Source organism: Sminthopsis crassicaudata, chromosome 5, assembly GCF_048593235.1.
Source record: "Sminthopsis crassicaudata isolate SCR6 chromosome 5, ASM4859323v1, whole genome shotgun sequence".
Taxonomy (NCBI): domain Eukaryota; kingdom Metazoa; phylum Chordata; class Mammalia; order Dasyuromorphia; family Dasyuridae; genus Sminthopsis; species Sminthopsis crassicaudata.
Window position 1 is genome coordinate 260,560,206 of NC_133621.1, and position 15,820 is coordinate 260,576,025.

At 33.1% G+C, this 15,820-nt stretch overlaps 1 pseudogene; it reads right to left on the bottom strand.

The window, feature by feature from the left end:
• Window positions 1-5,670: 5,670 nt before the first annotated feature.
• Window positions 5,671-15,820, bottom strand: part of LOC141543977 (ubiquitin-like protein 5 pseudogene) — a 34,555-nt pseudogene continuing 24,405 nt past the window's right edge.

Consider the following 15,820-nt stretch of genomic DNA (forward strand, 5'->3'; position numbering starts at 1 on the left):
TACTTCCATAGTACACCTGTCTATCTTTTAAAAAAATATCACCCAGTCATTTGGAGTCTAGGCCAGAGAGAGAGAGAGAGAGAGAGAGAGAGAGAGAGAGAGAGAGAGAGAGAGAGAGAATTGACAAAGCCCCTGGCTTTTCACAATGGATTTTCAAAAAAGTGCAGATTTTGGAATTTCAACTTAGAGTAGAACAGAATGCTGAGGACATTTTAATGACCACCAAATTACTGACTCTACCTTTTTTCTCCTGTTTAATCTCAATGGGTGCTGCCAGTTACACATAATTTTACTTTGGTGAGGTCCTGGTTTTTTTTTTTTTGTTTTTTTTTTTTTTGCACATGGCATCTGATTATAGCACACCTGCCAAGATCACTCCACTGTCAATCTTTACTACTCTATTTTAGAATCAAAACAAAAAAGAAAAATAAGATATCAGTGTGGGGGAGACTTTATTGAGTGTTGTATCCAAATTATGTATAACCTGCCACCTTTATGCATATTATTCTTTTCAATGGGTGTGTTTTATGTGACTTAATGCACTGTAATATTTAATCCATTATTTTTATTCCCCACAACACTTAAAAAGCCAAGAAAAGAAAAAGTATGCTTATACCTTCACAGAACACCTTTGAAAACAAAACTGGTTCTTTTTACTACTTCTAAATACCCAAATGTTTCTATTTAAATACTTTGCTTGGCTTCCTAACATTTTAATACCCAACCATTATTGTCATTGTGTCAGTAATTAAATAAAATGGCTAATTTGTCCAAGGACTGTTGAATATAATAGTTCAAATCCCAGGTTTCTCATTTACTTCCTGTGGTTACTATAGACAAGTCACTTAATTTCTTTGGCTTATTTCCTCATCTTTAAATTTAGGGAATTGTACCTTGTAGGCCAAATCCTTAAGTATCTTACAAGAATTGTACCTCTAGGTGTTTCTTTTTTTAATATCAAATTTCAGAGAGAAAAAATAAATAAATGAACAATAGCAAAAACAAAATCTTACTGGTTGAAAGATTGTTGACCCATTTCTAGTTAGAATATAGTTTTTCAGCAGGCAATGACTTTTTCAGCTCCAAAAACATCTGCTTATGGGGGTATTAACTTTACTTTCTGTTTTGGCTTTGGAAACAGTCCCAGACAGATTTTCACAGCATGTTAAATTATCATTAAATAAATCAAGCTAGAAGACTGCTGAATTGTGTGAACAAAATGGAATAAAAAGAAATTCAACATTTTGAGTCAACATTTGCTGTCAACATTCACAACTGCTGAGCTGTTACAGTCAAAACTCCATCTGTCCACAACAAACAAATGATTTATTCACCAGACAAGCAAATCATATTTGTACTTAAATGCATTTGGGGAAGATGTTTCCTTGAAAGAAAATATTATTTCCTAAATAGGCATATTAATTTATATAAAGGGATTTATTAGTTAGAAATAAATCCCATCGAAACATAGAAAAGATAACTTATTGTGAATGTGATCACTGAAGAATGTTATGCTTTTTTTAACTCTCTTAGTTGATTAACTGGTCTAGGATCTCATTGATTGGGAAGTTTAATACAACTTTACATTTAACAACCTACCCATTGTTGCTCATATATGATATTGGTGTTCATATTTGCATAATTTAATGACAAAAATCAACATTTTTTTTTCCTAAAGACCTTCATCAATTTCTCCTGAAATTGACAGCACTCTGGAACCTGCCCTATCTTCACTATACCTATTTATTTCCTTCTATATTTTAGAAAAAAAATGTTTTTTTTCAATTTATTGGTAGAAATGGGGGAAAATGAGAAAGATGAGAAGTTGAAAGGAGAGAAAGAGGAGGGAGAGAAGAATAAGAACAAGAAGAAAAAAGAAAAAGGTGAAGAAGCAAAAGGAAAAAGAAGAAGAGGAGGAGGAAGAAGAGGAAGAAAAACATGAAGAGGAGGAGGAGGAGGAGGAGGAGGAGGAGCAAGAGGAACAGGAAAGGAAGGAAGAGCAGGAAAAAGTTGTACATTGTAATTTTTCCCATGATAGAAAAATTTAATGGATATAGAGTCAACACTGGAACCAGAATGACTTGAGTTTAAGTATCACCCTCAATATATACTGATTGTGTGTAATTGTATAAGACATTTTATCTTTAGTTCCTCAGGTGATTCTCTAAGACTGATGAAATGGATGTATCAAAAAAATTCTATAAGGAAAGTTTCTCAGTGTGATAAAATGACAGGTTCTTTCAGAATAATGCCTACTCCTTTCAGCCCCAACATTTAACACATACACACAAATATACATGCATGTATTTGTATGCACACACACACACACACACACACATATATATATATGTGCATACATATAGGTAGATAGATATTATTTATACACAGATTGTATATCAGTATATATAATGTATGTGTGTAAATAATGTATATGCACATATATATTGTATATATATATATATATATATATTACATATATCTGTGATTTGAATCTTCTATCTATATTTTTAATCATAAAGCCACAGTCCTAGATCTGATCCTCATTACCTCTACCCTAAATGACTGCAGTAACTCATAAATGGTTTCTTTGCCTCATCTTTACTTTCTCCAATCCATTTGCCACTCATTTATCAAATTATTTTTTACAAATTCTATATCTGAACATGTCATCCATATAATTATTCCCTAATCTCAATTCAGTGAGTTATAATGGCTCACTATAACTTTCAGGGCCAAATTTAATCTCTTCCATTTGATTTTGGAAGCACTTTTTTAACCTGGTCTATATTTACCTTTCCAATATTTAATACTTTACCTTTCTCCATTCTACAATAGGACAACACTAGTTTATTTTCTAGTACTAAAACAAAGCACTCCATCTCCCATTTTCAGGCTTTTACATTTTCTTTTTATGCCATTATTGTTTCGCCTTATTTCTTTTTGCCTTCTAGTTTGCCTAGCCTCCTTCAAGTTTCAATTTGTGTGTCTCTCTTTGAATGTGGTTTTGCTTGGCCCTGGACAAGCCTGGCTACTACTGTCATACATCTATGTACCTAACTACTTAAATATTCTTCCCCAATAGAATATAAGCTCCTTGAAAACCGGGACTGTTTTTGGTTTTCTTTGCATCCACAGATTTTACCACAGTATAAATCATTAATGAATATCCATTGATAATCTAGTGATTCCTATCTATCCATCAGTTTGTCTATCCATTTATCTGTGTATTTATGTACTAAGTATCTATTCACCTATCTACCTATCTTCCCACAATAATCTGAATATCTTTTGAGTTTGCAAGTTGCATGCCAAAATTAAAAGACTGAGGAACCATGTTAAGACACACATTATCTTAGCTTCTTTTTATTCCCCTCAAAATGGTTTAACAATCAGGTCCTTCTCTTACTTCAATTGTCTACACTTATCAAAATAATGAATTTAGAGGAAAAATTTTATACAATTACATGGAACATTGATGTTAGGTGGAAACACACCAACAAAATTCATCCCAGTCTAGAGTTGTGATTAAATTGAAATCAAAAGCTCTTAAATTAATTTCTCCCATCATGCTCTTGTTTTCCAACATTAGTTTTTTTGATCAACCTTGAATGTGCTCCTCCCCTGTACACTAAGAGGATTTCCTGCTTCTGTATGACCAGATTACCAGGTTATGTCCTCAAATTTCATTCAACTCTTGAATTTCATTCAACATCAATTAAAATAGGTGAGATTGTACTACTCTAGGCCAAAGGATAAGAAACATTACAGCTATAACTGCAAAGTCTTGATTGGGAGGTTTGGGTGGAGGATGGGTTGAGACTGGCTCCCAAAAATACATGAGTAAAGACACTTTCTTTTCTGCATCATAAAGAAATAATTAATCACTGCACATTTTTGCCTTAATCATTTTTTATCAATTTTTATAAAAGGCTATTTTTTCCTGCTAACTATTCACTAGAAATAAAAACAAGAGCCTTATATTGGGCCATTACAGCTGCAAGACCCAGGTGCCTAGTTAACACTCCTTTTTTTTTTTCCTTTTCTCTAACAGGAACAGCAGTGGTGGCAGCAGCATCTGGATCTTTGGCCAGTTTTTACTATGGAAAGTGCCTGGCACTGACACTGCTTATGTTGGCTTCCATGGGACTGTCTTAAGATCAGTTGGCTGTGTGGTTGGCCAGAATATTCTGCCCAGCTGGATGCCATACTCCTTTGATAATCCTGTCATTGTCAAGAATTTGCTCAAGTTTATATGTCTAAGTCAAAAATCCTGTTCACATTTCTCATGATCTCTTCCACATGTGAGACATTTTAGAGTATAGGACAAAGTAGGTCCATGGGCATTGGGACAGAGGCACAAATTGCTACTCCAAAGTCCCACCAGCTGCTCATATTTTGACAATTATTAATCCACAGACTACATTCTATGCCACCAAATTCATTTTTCACTAAACTACAAAAGAAAAAATTCCACTAAAATAAAATCCCATGATGACAGCTTTATAGCACAGCTGAAATGATTAACAGCTTTTACCTAGAAAATGTTTTGTTTTAAAATGAAAAGGCAAAGAACAAATCTAGTTTGAAAATTTGAGACAGAAGGATTGGCAGAACATTTGCATAAAATAATATAATTTTCTCTAAGATACATACCATTTCCTTTTCATTATTTACTCTAAACTATTTTTACTATTGATTCTCAGTTTTTACTCATTATTCATTCACTGTTGTGATGATGATGATGATGATGATGATGATGATGATGATGATGATACCATGGTGTGTAAAGAATAGAGAAATGGACTGGAAGCCGGGAGAAATCATGTCAGAAGATAGATAGGTAGAGGAGAAGATATATAGTTAGATAGATAGATAGATAGATAGATAGATAGATAGATAGATAGATAATGTGTGTTATTTTAGGTCATGTATGAATGTTGGTTTTATTTCTAAGAAAGAGTTCGTAGATAAATAGCACAATCCTACTTCATGAATATAGAGAGACGTAGATGTAGCTATAATGCAGATACAGAAATGTATTTAAATACATTTTAAATAAATTAATTAAATAAATAAATTTAATTTAAATAAATTAAATTAAATACATTTTAAATAAAGATTTAAATCTTTATGGGCAGCTAAGTGACATTAGGAATGGAGTCCTGATCTAGAACACATCCACCCTTAAAATTTATACTACATTTTTATTGATGAAATTAATCTGCAACATTTAGAAATATTTTATGACTAAACATGAGAGAGAGTATCTATTCCTCAGCCTTTTGTTTTTTAACCTGCAATTGTTTCTCATATATATGAATAACAGCTTCTTTCCTATTCTCCCAAGCTAATTCTTGTTGGAAAAAGTAACCAATATGTATTTTGTCACTTGGTGGCCAGCATAGATCATTATGTTAATGGTTATCTTTTTTTAATCTTCTTCCTCTTTTTCCACTAAATTAATTCCACTTTGATCAAATTCCTTTGAACAGAGGAATAAAAGTGTGACATGGGAAAAGCACACATTCTTTGAAATCACCAGATTCAAATTTTACCTTCAATATATTTATATGAATTTATTTTAGCATTTAAATTACTTTTATTAACAAGACATAAAAATGTGGATTTGGGGTACCAGTGGGGTCTCCATATTTGGCAGGCCTGCTGCTCCTATTGATAATAAAAGTCCAGGTTCATTCCATCATGTATCTCATATCACACAGGGAAACATGATCCTTGAAGATTGCATACCATTTCTTCAGGATGATCTTACTCCAATAGGTGCCACTCTGTGCTGCAATCAGTTTCTTCGGGTGTCTTTTAGTGTCACTTATGCTGCATTTCACATAGATCTTCTTGATCAGCTAATTGTTACACACACAACCTGAATCATGGCTCCTTCAGTCTTCAGATGACACAGTCTTTTCCTCATTTAGCACCGTATCTATGTGGTATTGATGTGACAAAATAGTACAACTCTCAGGCTATTTTTTTCTATTTTCTATTTTTCTATTTTTTTCCTGCTACCTATTCACTAGAAATAAAAACAAGAGCCTTATATTGGGCCAATACAGCTGCAAGGTCCAGATGCTTAGTTAACACTTTTTCCCCCTTTTCCCTAACAGGAACAACAGTGGTGGCAGCAGCATCTGGATCTATTTCAGTTTTTTTTTTTTTCAGCTATAAAATTGAGACTACATAGTTTATGAAGTCCCTTTCTGACCTATTTCTTTAATTGTGTAATTTTATGATCCATATACATCTTCTTTAAAGTGTTTTCCCTTATCTTCAATCAATCATTAGTAGAGAAATGATAGATAAATAAAGATAGAGCACAGATAAGGAAATATATTCATATACAGATAAATGACAGATCAATCTATTAATTATGTGTAAAAGTAAAGTTGCACCATCATCTTACAAAAATCATCTCACCATTTTACCTTTATCTTTTATTTTCTCTTTTTTCAATCTTTCTCATTTTAATGAGTCAGAAAGAGATACAGATCATGTCAGAGGAGCAAGAAGACTGCAAACAATATGGCTGTATAATAGCCAAGAAAATTAAAAAGTTTCTAAGTGAAATTGATTTGATAATAAATCTATATGCCATCAACTTGAAAGTAGTTTTCACTATTTCTTTGTTTTCTATTCAAACATGTTTTCTCTTAAAAATCAACAGGTATGATTAAAAAAAAAAAAAAAGACTTTCTCATTCACTCATTTTTCCCATTGTATTTTGTTATTAATAGGCCAGCAAAACTTTGTTCTTTCACTTTTCCTTCAAAAATATAACATCTCTTCTCCTTTTAAAATGAATAAGCTCTTCTATAGTAAACTGGAATTTTACCAGCTTTATATAACATTGGTAAGATAAAATGCAATTTTAAGTTCAAGCAAACAACTTAGCAATGAACTTTTGGAACATATATAGTGTTCAAATTTTTTGTAACATATCTTGAATTATATGTCTTGATGTAGTGATGACATTTGGAGTGTTTTTAAATGAGATAAGTATATTCATCCATGTGTTATTTTCCTAGAGATTCTATTTTGATTGCCTGGATAAGAAGAAGCTTTGCTTTCCAGGTCTGTTATAAAACTGGACTTGAATTCTTCTGTCTTGCAGAATAATTTACTTTAGTTACAATTACTATTTTTTAGGGAATATTTCTATTTCTAGTACCACACATTGTAAGATACACACATATACACACATATACACATATACTTACACATGATGGTTTGCTGTATTTTGAGTTCAATATTTCTGGAGTCTTAGAGCTAGAATAAAATATACACATCATATAGTCTGAATTTTATTTCACAAATGAAAAAAAAACGGACATAAAAGTTGTTAATCAATTATATAGGAGGTGCACTTAGTTAGCCTGATGAGTTAGAGTTGAGAAGATTTGGTTTCTTATTTCTGCTTATCAACTATGTGACTCTTGGGAAATTTATCACCTTCTCTGTGCCTTATAGGTTCCTCATCTAAGGATAGTGAACCCCATAGCCTTCAATTTCCCTCCCAGCTCTAAAACTATGAAACTATAATTAATGCCATGCAACTAGCTAATGGAATTTCCAAAATTAGAATCTATGTCTCCAGAACAAAAAGTATACTGAACTGTCTTGAGAAATAGTAAATTCCTCTCTCACTAGATGTCTACCCACAAAAGCTATGAAAACACTTGTTTGGGACATATCACAAAGGATTGCTGTTTAGATGTTATATAATATAGTTATATTATATAGACTGTGAAATTCCTTCCAATTCTTAAAATTGCTAAAATTCTGTTTCATTCCCATTCCATTGAGGCCTCCTTTATTTTACATATGCAGCATAGCCTTCAAGTTTTGAAATATAATAAAGTAATTTACTAAGCCTTATAAAATGATCACAAAAATACATAGAGGGATTTAATTTGAATTAATTTCTCACATCCTACTGACTCCCTCTTCCTTCATCATCACTTCTAATGATTGTCTATAATTTCCTTTTTCTTTTATATATACTTGGTTCTCTGTGTATTTCCTTATACCCATTTATATGTGTATTTATCTCTGATTAAAATATATATTATATGTAATTTTCACTTAAATATAAGTAATATTCCTGAAGCTAATATCTTAATCAGGACTTGGGATGGATCAACTTATATATGTATATATATATATATATATATATACACACATATATATGTATATATACATATATATACACACATATATACATATATATGTATATGTAACATATATATGTATATAAATATATATATGTATATATATATATAACATATATATGTATATAATTTTAAAATGTAAAATTATCCATATTTTGTAATATTTTAAAATTTCATTAAATATGTTCCAATCATATCTTAAACTGATTCTGGCAGCATTTGCACATGTTGTGAGTCTCGGGCCAAATATTTGATACCTTTACTCTACTGCCAGATTTTACAGATGCTAACTCACTATCTCACTGATTGTTCCCACCACCACCACCACTATCACCACCTAATCTTTATTCTTAGGACCAGTGTCCTAGTTTAGGCTTTCCTCTCCTCTCGCCTAGACTATTGCAATAGTTTCTTAATAGCTTTAACTCAAATTTCTCTTATCCTCCATGTAGTTGACAACTTTCTGTTCATAAACCAGAAGTTCCTAACCTTTCAGTATCTTAAAAACATTTTTTGATATGGAAAAGTCTATGGATCTTTTCTCAAAATATTTTAATGCATAAAATCAAATGCATAGGTATACAAAATAAATCTCTCTCTCTCTCTCTCTCTCTCTCTCTCTCTCTCTCTCTCTCTCTCTCTCTCTCTCTCTCTCTCTCCATCTCTCTCTCTCTGTCTTTTTCTGTCTCTCTCTGTGTCTCTCTCTATATATAAACACATAATGGTATCTTATCAAAATTATCTTTTTTTAAGCAAAATTGAAAGAAATATTTCAATAAGGTAATGAAAATGAAATAACATATTATTAAGTATGGGTGAAATGAATTTGGAGTAAAAGAAAGAAGTGTTTGGAAAATCTTGCAGGAGACATATACACATATGTATGTCTAGTTGAATCAAGAGAGAGCAAATTCTAATTATAGGTGAAAAGTTTATTAAAGATGATAAATATATTTTGATATTACAAATAAGGATAAAAGATTAAATGTAGGAATCATGGAATGCAGAAGAGAAGACAACCCTTTTGCTATTTTCTACTATGTCCTTCAAAAAAGAAGTAATTGCTTACTTTGAGAGCAAAGATTGATTTAGGATTAGAAAGGAAGAAACAGAAGATTTAAGTAGAACAGCTATCAGTGTTAGTTGCATGTCTAGCAAAATATCAAAGTATCAAAAGATAGGGAAACCATCTCTTTCATTGAAATATCAAACCTTAAAAGCAATTAGAAGAAAACGATTCTTTACCAATTGGTCTTTACCAATGATTTGTAGCATTTCTCTTTTTCTTTTTGAATCAATTCTTTTTTAATTGAATTCTAAAAATGTATTTTAGAAAGAAGTCACTGGTTCATCCTCTTTGAAGATGAAGATGAACTGCTCTAACACTTCAATTTAAAGGAAACATGATTTGAAATCAATAAATTAGAATTATAGTTCTAGGTCTGTAACGATGAACTTAAACTCACCTAATATCTCAGACAGGAGCAGGGAATAAGCAAACAGAGAGCCAACATGTAACAGAGCTGTTCTTTATTGTATGCTCCCCAAAATGTCTCCCCGAGCCATTGCTGTTCCCTACTTTTATACAGAATCTTCTTGGACCCTCCCCGATTCCTCCCTTCGTGGGCGGGGCCAGCTCCTTTAGCAATGCCTAGACGTTTTTCTCCTTATATGGCCAGGCAACTCATAGTTCCACGCATCTACTGACACGTAGCTCTATTAGTCGACCCGGAACCACATCCTGGAGATGACTGACATTAGGGCGGCTCCCTTCTGCAAAGGGGAAATCAGTTCCAGGCCCATTACAATATATCTCTTTTTCTAGTTGGACAACTTTTTTCATGATTTTCTGTTTTTTCTTGAATGATTTTTATTTTTAAAATTCACTTGATTTTTAGATTCTTTCTTGAGTACTTCTATAAATTCTCTCTAATCAGGAAGCCATTTCCCATTACACTTTGTGGTAAAAACATTTTTGTACCTCAAAGACAGAGAAGTGGAGAAGTCAAAATATATAATAAATCAAAGAGATTATATAGAAGTAATTATATTCAAGTAGAAGAAAATATATTCATGAGGGACCATTTTTACTTCCTTGTAAATTGCTTTTTGTTCTCAGCTGTTAATTTTTTTAACTTTGTTTTTATTCTCCTCTTTCATCCCTTCCCATCCCCAACCAGGGGATAAATATACACACACTCACACACACACACACACACACACACACACACACACACACACACACACACACATACACACATACACACACACATTCCCACACATATCTCTCCTATCACTGCTGATCTTTTGGTTTAATTCTGCTCCTAACTTGCCTTGCTACTACTTAACATCTCCCCACCCATAGATTTCTCCCTTATCTTCTTCCCACACCCTTTGCTTCCTGATCCATGCATTTCTCCTCCCTTATTTCTTTATAGATTATGGAGGCTGCCATACCCTTGTCTATTGAACCCATTCCTAGTAATTTTCAGAACTATCAGTCCCCTTGCCCCCTCTATTACTTCGGTCAATTCTTCCTCTGCACATCATTTGTATGACATAATTACTCTTTTTCCCTACAACTCTGCCCCAACCTTTCTTTTCAGCTGTCCTATTGTTGTCAATCTTAAACATATGGTATTTGTTTCCTATGTTAAAAAACAAAACAAAACAAAAAACAATGTGTTCATGTTGAATTCCTTGAAATTGAACCTTGATATTGGGTCTCATATGTTAAATTTTCTACAAAGTTCAGATTTGTTTGATAGAAAGTCCTGAAAATTTGTAAGTTCATTGAATAATCATTTGTTTTCTCATTCAATATCATAAATAATTTACCTGAATATGATATTTTTGGCCACAGGCCTAGTTCTTTTGATCATCACTAGATATGATTCTAGTACCTGAGTTCTTTTATTGTGGCTACTGATAAATCCTGTACACTCCTAATTGTACCTCCAGAGTATTAGAATTGTTTTTTTCTTGTTTCTTGCAAAATTTTCCTTTAAGATTCTTGAATGGAATACAAGTATTGATTATCTAATGCTTTAGTTTGGATTAAAATACATATTGATATAAAATTTCTAAAAAAAAAAAATTCTCTTTGATCTGGGGGCTTCAAAATTTGGCAGCAATATTCCTATATGTTTTCTACTTAGGATCTCATTGATGTGGTGATTGTTGTATTTTAGAAATGATGAGAAGGAAGGAAGGAAGGAAGAAAGGAAGGAAAGAAGGAAGAAAGGAAGGAAGGAACAAAGGAACGAAGGAAGGAAAAAAGAGAGTGAGAGAGGAAAGAAGGGAGTAAGGGCAGGAGGGAGAAAAGAAGATAAGGAGGGCAGGAAGGAGGAAGGGAGGGAGGAAGGGAGGAAAAGGAGAAAGAAAGAAAAAAAGTAGACAAAATAAACATATAGTGGACAACAGTTTCATACACACACAAATATATACATATATATATGTATGTATGTATGTATGTATGTATGTATGTGTGTGTATATACATATGTATATTTATTTACTTAAAGCAATGAAGATTCTAGATTGTCAAGAATGTTTGGTAAACCATAAAGGTTTTATCTCAGAAAAAGTGAAGGATTTTATTATTATTAGATATAGTTTTCCATGTTTGGAATGTTATGAGATCTTTTATTTTCTGTGTGATTCAGGAAAATATAAGTCAATTATTTTTTTCCATTAATGTCTTCAAATCTCTAATTTTGTCTGTATCATTTTGTAGAGGTGTTTAAAGATTGATGTGTTGTCCTAAACACCTTCCTATATGAAATAAATAAGACAAGCAAAGAATGCTATAAATGTTTTCTTCAGTTAGTGACTTATGTTAAGGCACAAAAAAGAGCTTCTCTGAAAGAAAAGTTAGCAAGTATTGCAACCTGTATTAGTAGAGGAATTTCTACTGCTGATTTTATTGTGAACTATTGAAAAAAAAAGTTGTTAGTCAAATCTATTGAATATTTTAATGTGTAACATTATTGACACTCTTATTTGTAGATAATTGATCCCATTTTAAAGCATAAGATTAGTTAATATACTTAATACATTGCCAATCTCATTTTTTCCTCCTCAAGAATTAATAATACATTAAAGAAATATAAGCTAAGAGAGGTGACATATAAGAGGAGAAGGTATCTTAAATAGTTTAGCAAGAGTGATTAGGGTTTGACTCAATTATTCTTTTACTATTAATCAATATTATTTCTTTTGGCTTCATTACTTATTGGTATAGATTAAATGTTACCTGTAGGAGGCAAGAGGTGGAAGGGGTACAGGGAAACAATTTCTCTTTTAGGCAGTTTTTTTTTTTTTCCTGCAATCTTTTCATTGCATTCAAAACTTTGTTTAATGAATGCTTTGGGCATTGATTGTTGTATTAAAGTAATTTTAAAAGCAGTAAAAAAATTGCATATAGTTTCAAAATGAATTTCAAAATGAAAAATGGAAGAAAGAAAATCATGAATGTGAAAGTGGTTTGAAAGCATTAACAACTTTAAAGTAAACCAGTTTTATTTTTATGAAGGGAGAAAAGAAAAAATGAAGAAGATATCCAGACTATTTTTAATGTTGTTTATCTTCATTATTTAATAAAGTTTCTTGTAATAAATATGAAATGATTGGGTAACTGATAATCATCTGATGATAAAACATTGTTCTTAATGAGAACAACTATGGTTGATTTTATTTTATTTATTTGAAAGTGGGGAAGGGAGCAGAGCCAAGATGGTGGAGAAGATACGCACCAATCTGTAAGCTCCCTACTTTCCTCATTACCAATTAGTTAAATCAGCCTCAAAAATAACACTAGACTGATAGAAACCACAAGGATTGAAAGCACAATGTACCAGCTGAAGAGAATCTGGAGTTTCAACAGAAAAGATCAGTTCCAAGGGGAGAAAGAAAAAAGGCCAGCACAGACAGTTAGGTGCTAGCACACTGCGCCCATTGAGCTGGCGAGAATTCTGGGAGAGAAGAATCTGGCACAGCCTGTTAGCTTTTCTCTGCCTATAAAACATCAATTCAGAAGACAAATCAAGCCACTTTAAAATATAAAGCCAGATTCTAGAACCACCCCAATCTGGAAGTGACCTAACAGATCTCGGCAAGGCTGTGCAGCCACTTTCTGCTGTCCTGGCTTCACCTTGGGGTAGTTAAGAGCTTGAACAGCAGGGACACAGCCCAAGGCAACATCTAATCCACATAGTGCTGTGCTTGGCCTGAGGCTGGGGAACTCTAGCAGCTGCAGGAATTCCCAGAGAAGTGGAACCTTTGAAATAGGGACTGTGGTTTCTGGGCAGACACTTCCAGTTTGAGCACAGAGGCTTCTCAGGTCAGCTGCTGATATCCACGCCCTGTGGGACGCATTGGCTGGGCTTTTTGTAGCCTTTACTGTTCAATCTTAAACCTCAGGGAAGTCTCTAGGTCACACAGCAGGGTCCTTCACTGGGCAACCCTCACAATGCAGTCTTACTAATCACCTCTGAGGCACTTCCAGGGAGGGGGAGGGGAACTCTCTCCCAGAGCTCTCTCTTAGATCAGGCACAGGGGCCGCTGCATCCATCCAGTCTGGGAGGAAGCTAATAAAGAAATAAATAAATAAACGTCTTACCCCAAGGGCAGACCCCAAAAGATTTTTAACCATACTAAAAAGCTAAAAAGAGCCATTGATTCCTTCTACACAGAGAAAGAGTGGGTATCCAACCCAAAGGAAATTAACAGCAGAGAGTCAGCAGATAACAGCCTAAAGGGGAACTATACCTGCCCCCCATCACATAACTCTCTCCTAGAAGTGACTATTAAAAAGTTAAGAGAGTTTAAAGAAAAATGGGGAAAGGAAAGAGAAGCTATGATAGGGAATAACAATGTTCTGAAATTTGAGTTGGAAAAAAAATAAAGAATTCACAGGAGATGCAGGGAAACAAAATTTGTGAATTAGGAAAGGTTAAAAAATCACAGGAAAGTAGGATTTCTGAATTGGAAAAGATAAAACATTCTCAAGAAAGAAGGATTTCTGAATTGGAAAAAGAAAATAACTCTAAAAAATTAGGAAAATGGAAAAAATTCAATAGAGCAAAATAATTCATTTAAAAACTCATTGGGCATATAAAAAAGAACTAAAAAATGTGAATGAAGAAAATAACTCATTAAAAATCAGGATGGAACAAATAGAAATGAATGGTTCATTGAGAATCCAAGAATCAGTCAAACAAAAAAAAAAAAATGAAAAGCTGGAGAAAAACGTAAAATACTTACTGGGAAAATCTATAGACCTGGAAAATAGATCTAGGACAGATAATCTAAGGATCATTGGACTTCCCAAAAACTATGACCAAAAAAGAAGGCTAGATTCTATTTTACAGGAAATCATTAAAGAGAACTGTCTAGAGATAATAGAAACAGAAGAGAAAATAGGCATTGAAAGAATTCATCGAACACCTTTAGAGAAAGACCCTAAAAAAAAACTTGAAGGAATATTGTGGCTAAGCTGCAGAACTACCAGACAAAGGAAAAATATTGCAAGCAGCTAGAAAAAAGCAATTCAAATACCAAGGTGCCACAATAAGAGTCACTCAAGATCTGGCTGCCTCCACATTAAAAGATCAAAGGGCCTGGAACCTGATATCCCAAAAGGCAAAAGATGAAGGATTGCAAGCAAGAATAAACTATCCAGATAAGTTTAGCATTTCTTCCATGGAAGAAGGTGGTCATTTAATGAAACAGAGGAATTCCATTTGTTTCTAAGAAAAAAAAAAAATACAGACTTAAAAAAAAATTGATCTACATCCACAAGACTAAAAAGAAACAGAAAAAGGTATACAGAACACATGATAACTGTATCTCTGTTGTGAATATATAGAAAGTCCGCATAGATAATTTGATTTTACTGATATAAAAAAGGAGGTAGTAGTAAAGGGAAGGGGGTAGTATCAGAAAAAAGGGAAGGAGTAATAAAAAGAGGGAAACTACATCCCAGTAAGAGGAAAAGAAAAATATACTACATCTGAGGGAATTTAGAGAGGGTGTGAAATATTGTCTGAATCTTACTCTCATGAGAACAGGGTCAAAGAGTAAATAATTCACATATTTGTTTTGCAAAGAATTTTCTCTCACATCATTAAAAGGGGGGAGAGGAAAAGGAAAAAAGGAAAAGGGGAATAAGGGAAGGGTACAAGAAAAGGGAAATGATTTGGAAGGAGGGGGAGCAATACTAAAAAGGGAGGGCTGTGCATCACAAGTGAGGTCTATAAATTAAATATTGGGGAAGGAGTTCAGGGGGGTCAAGGGGAAAAAAGCATAATCTGGGGATAATATGATGGCAGGAAATACAGAATTAGTAATTTTAACTTAAATGTGAATGGGATGAACTCTCCCATTAAACGAAGATGGATAGCAGACTGGATCCAAAGTCAGAACCCTACTATATGTTGTTTACAGGAAACACACTTAAAGCAAGGAGATACATATAGAGTAAAGGTAAAAGGTTGGAGCAGAATCTATTATGCTTCAGGTAAAGCCAAAAAAGCAGGGGTAGCCATCCTTATTTCAGATCAAGCAAAAGCAGAAGTTGATCTAATTAAAAGAGATAAGGAAGGAAACTATATCCTGCTGAAAGGTAGCATAAAT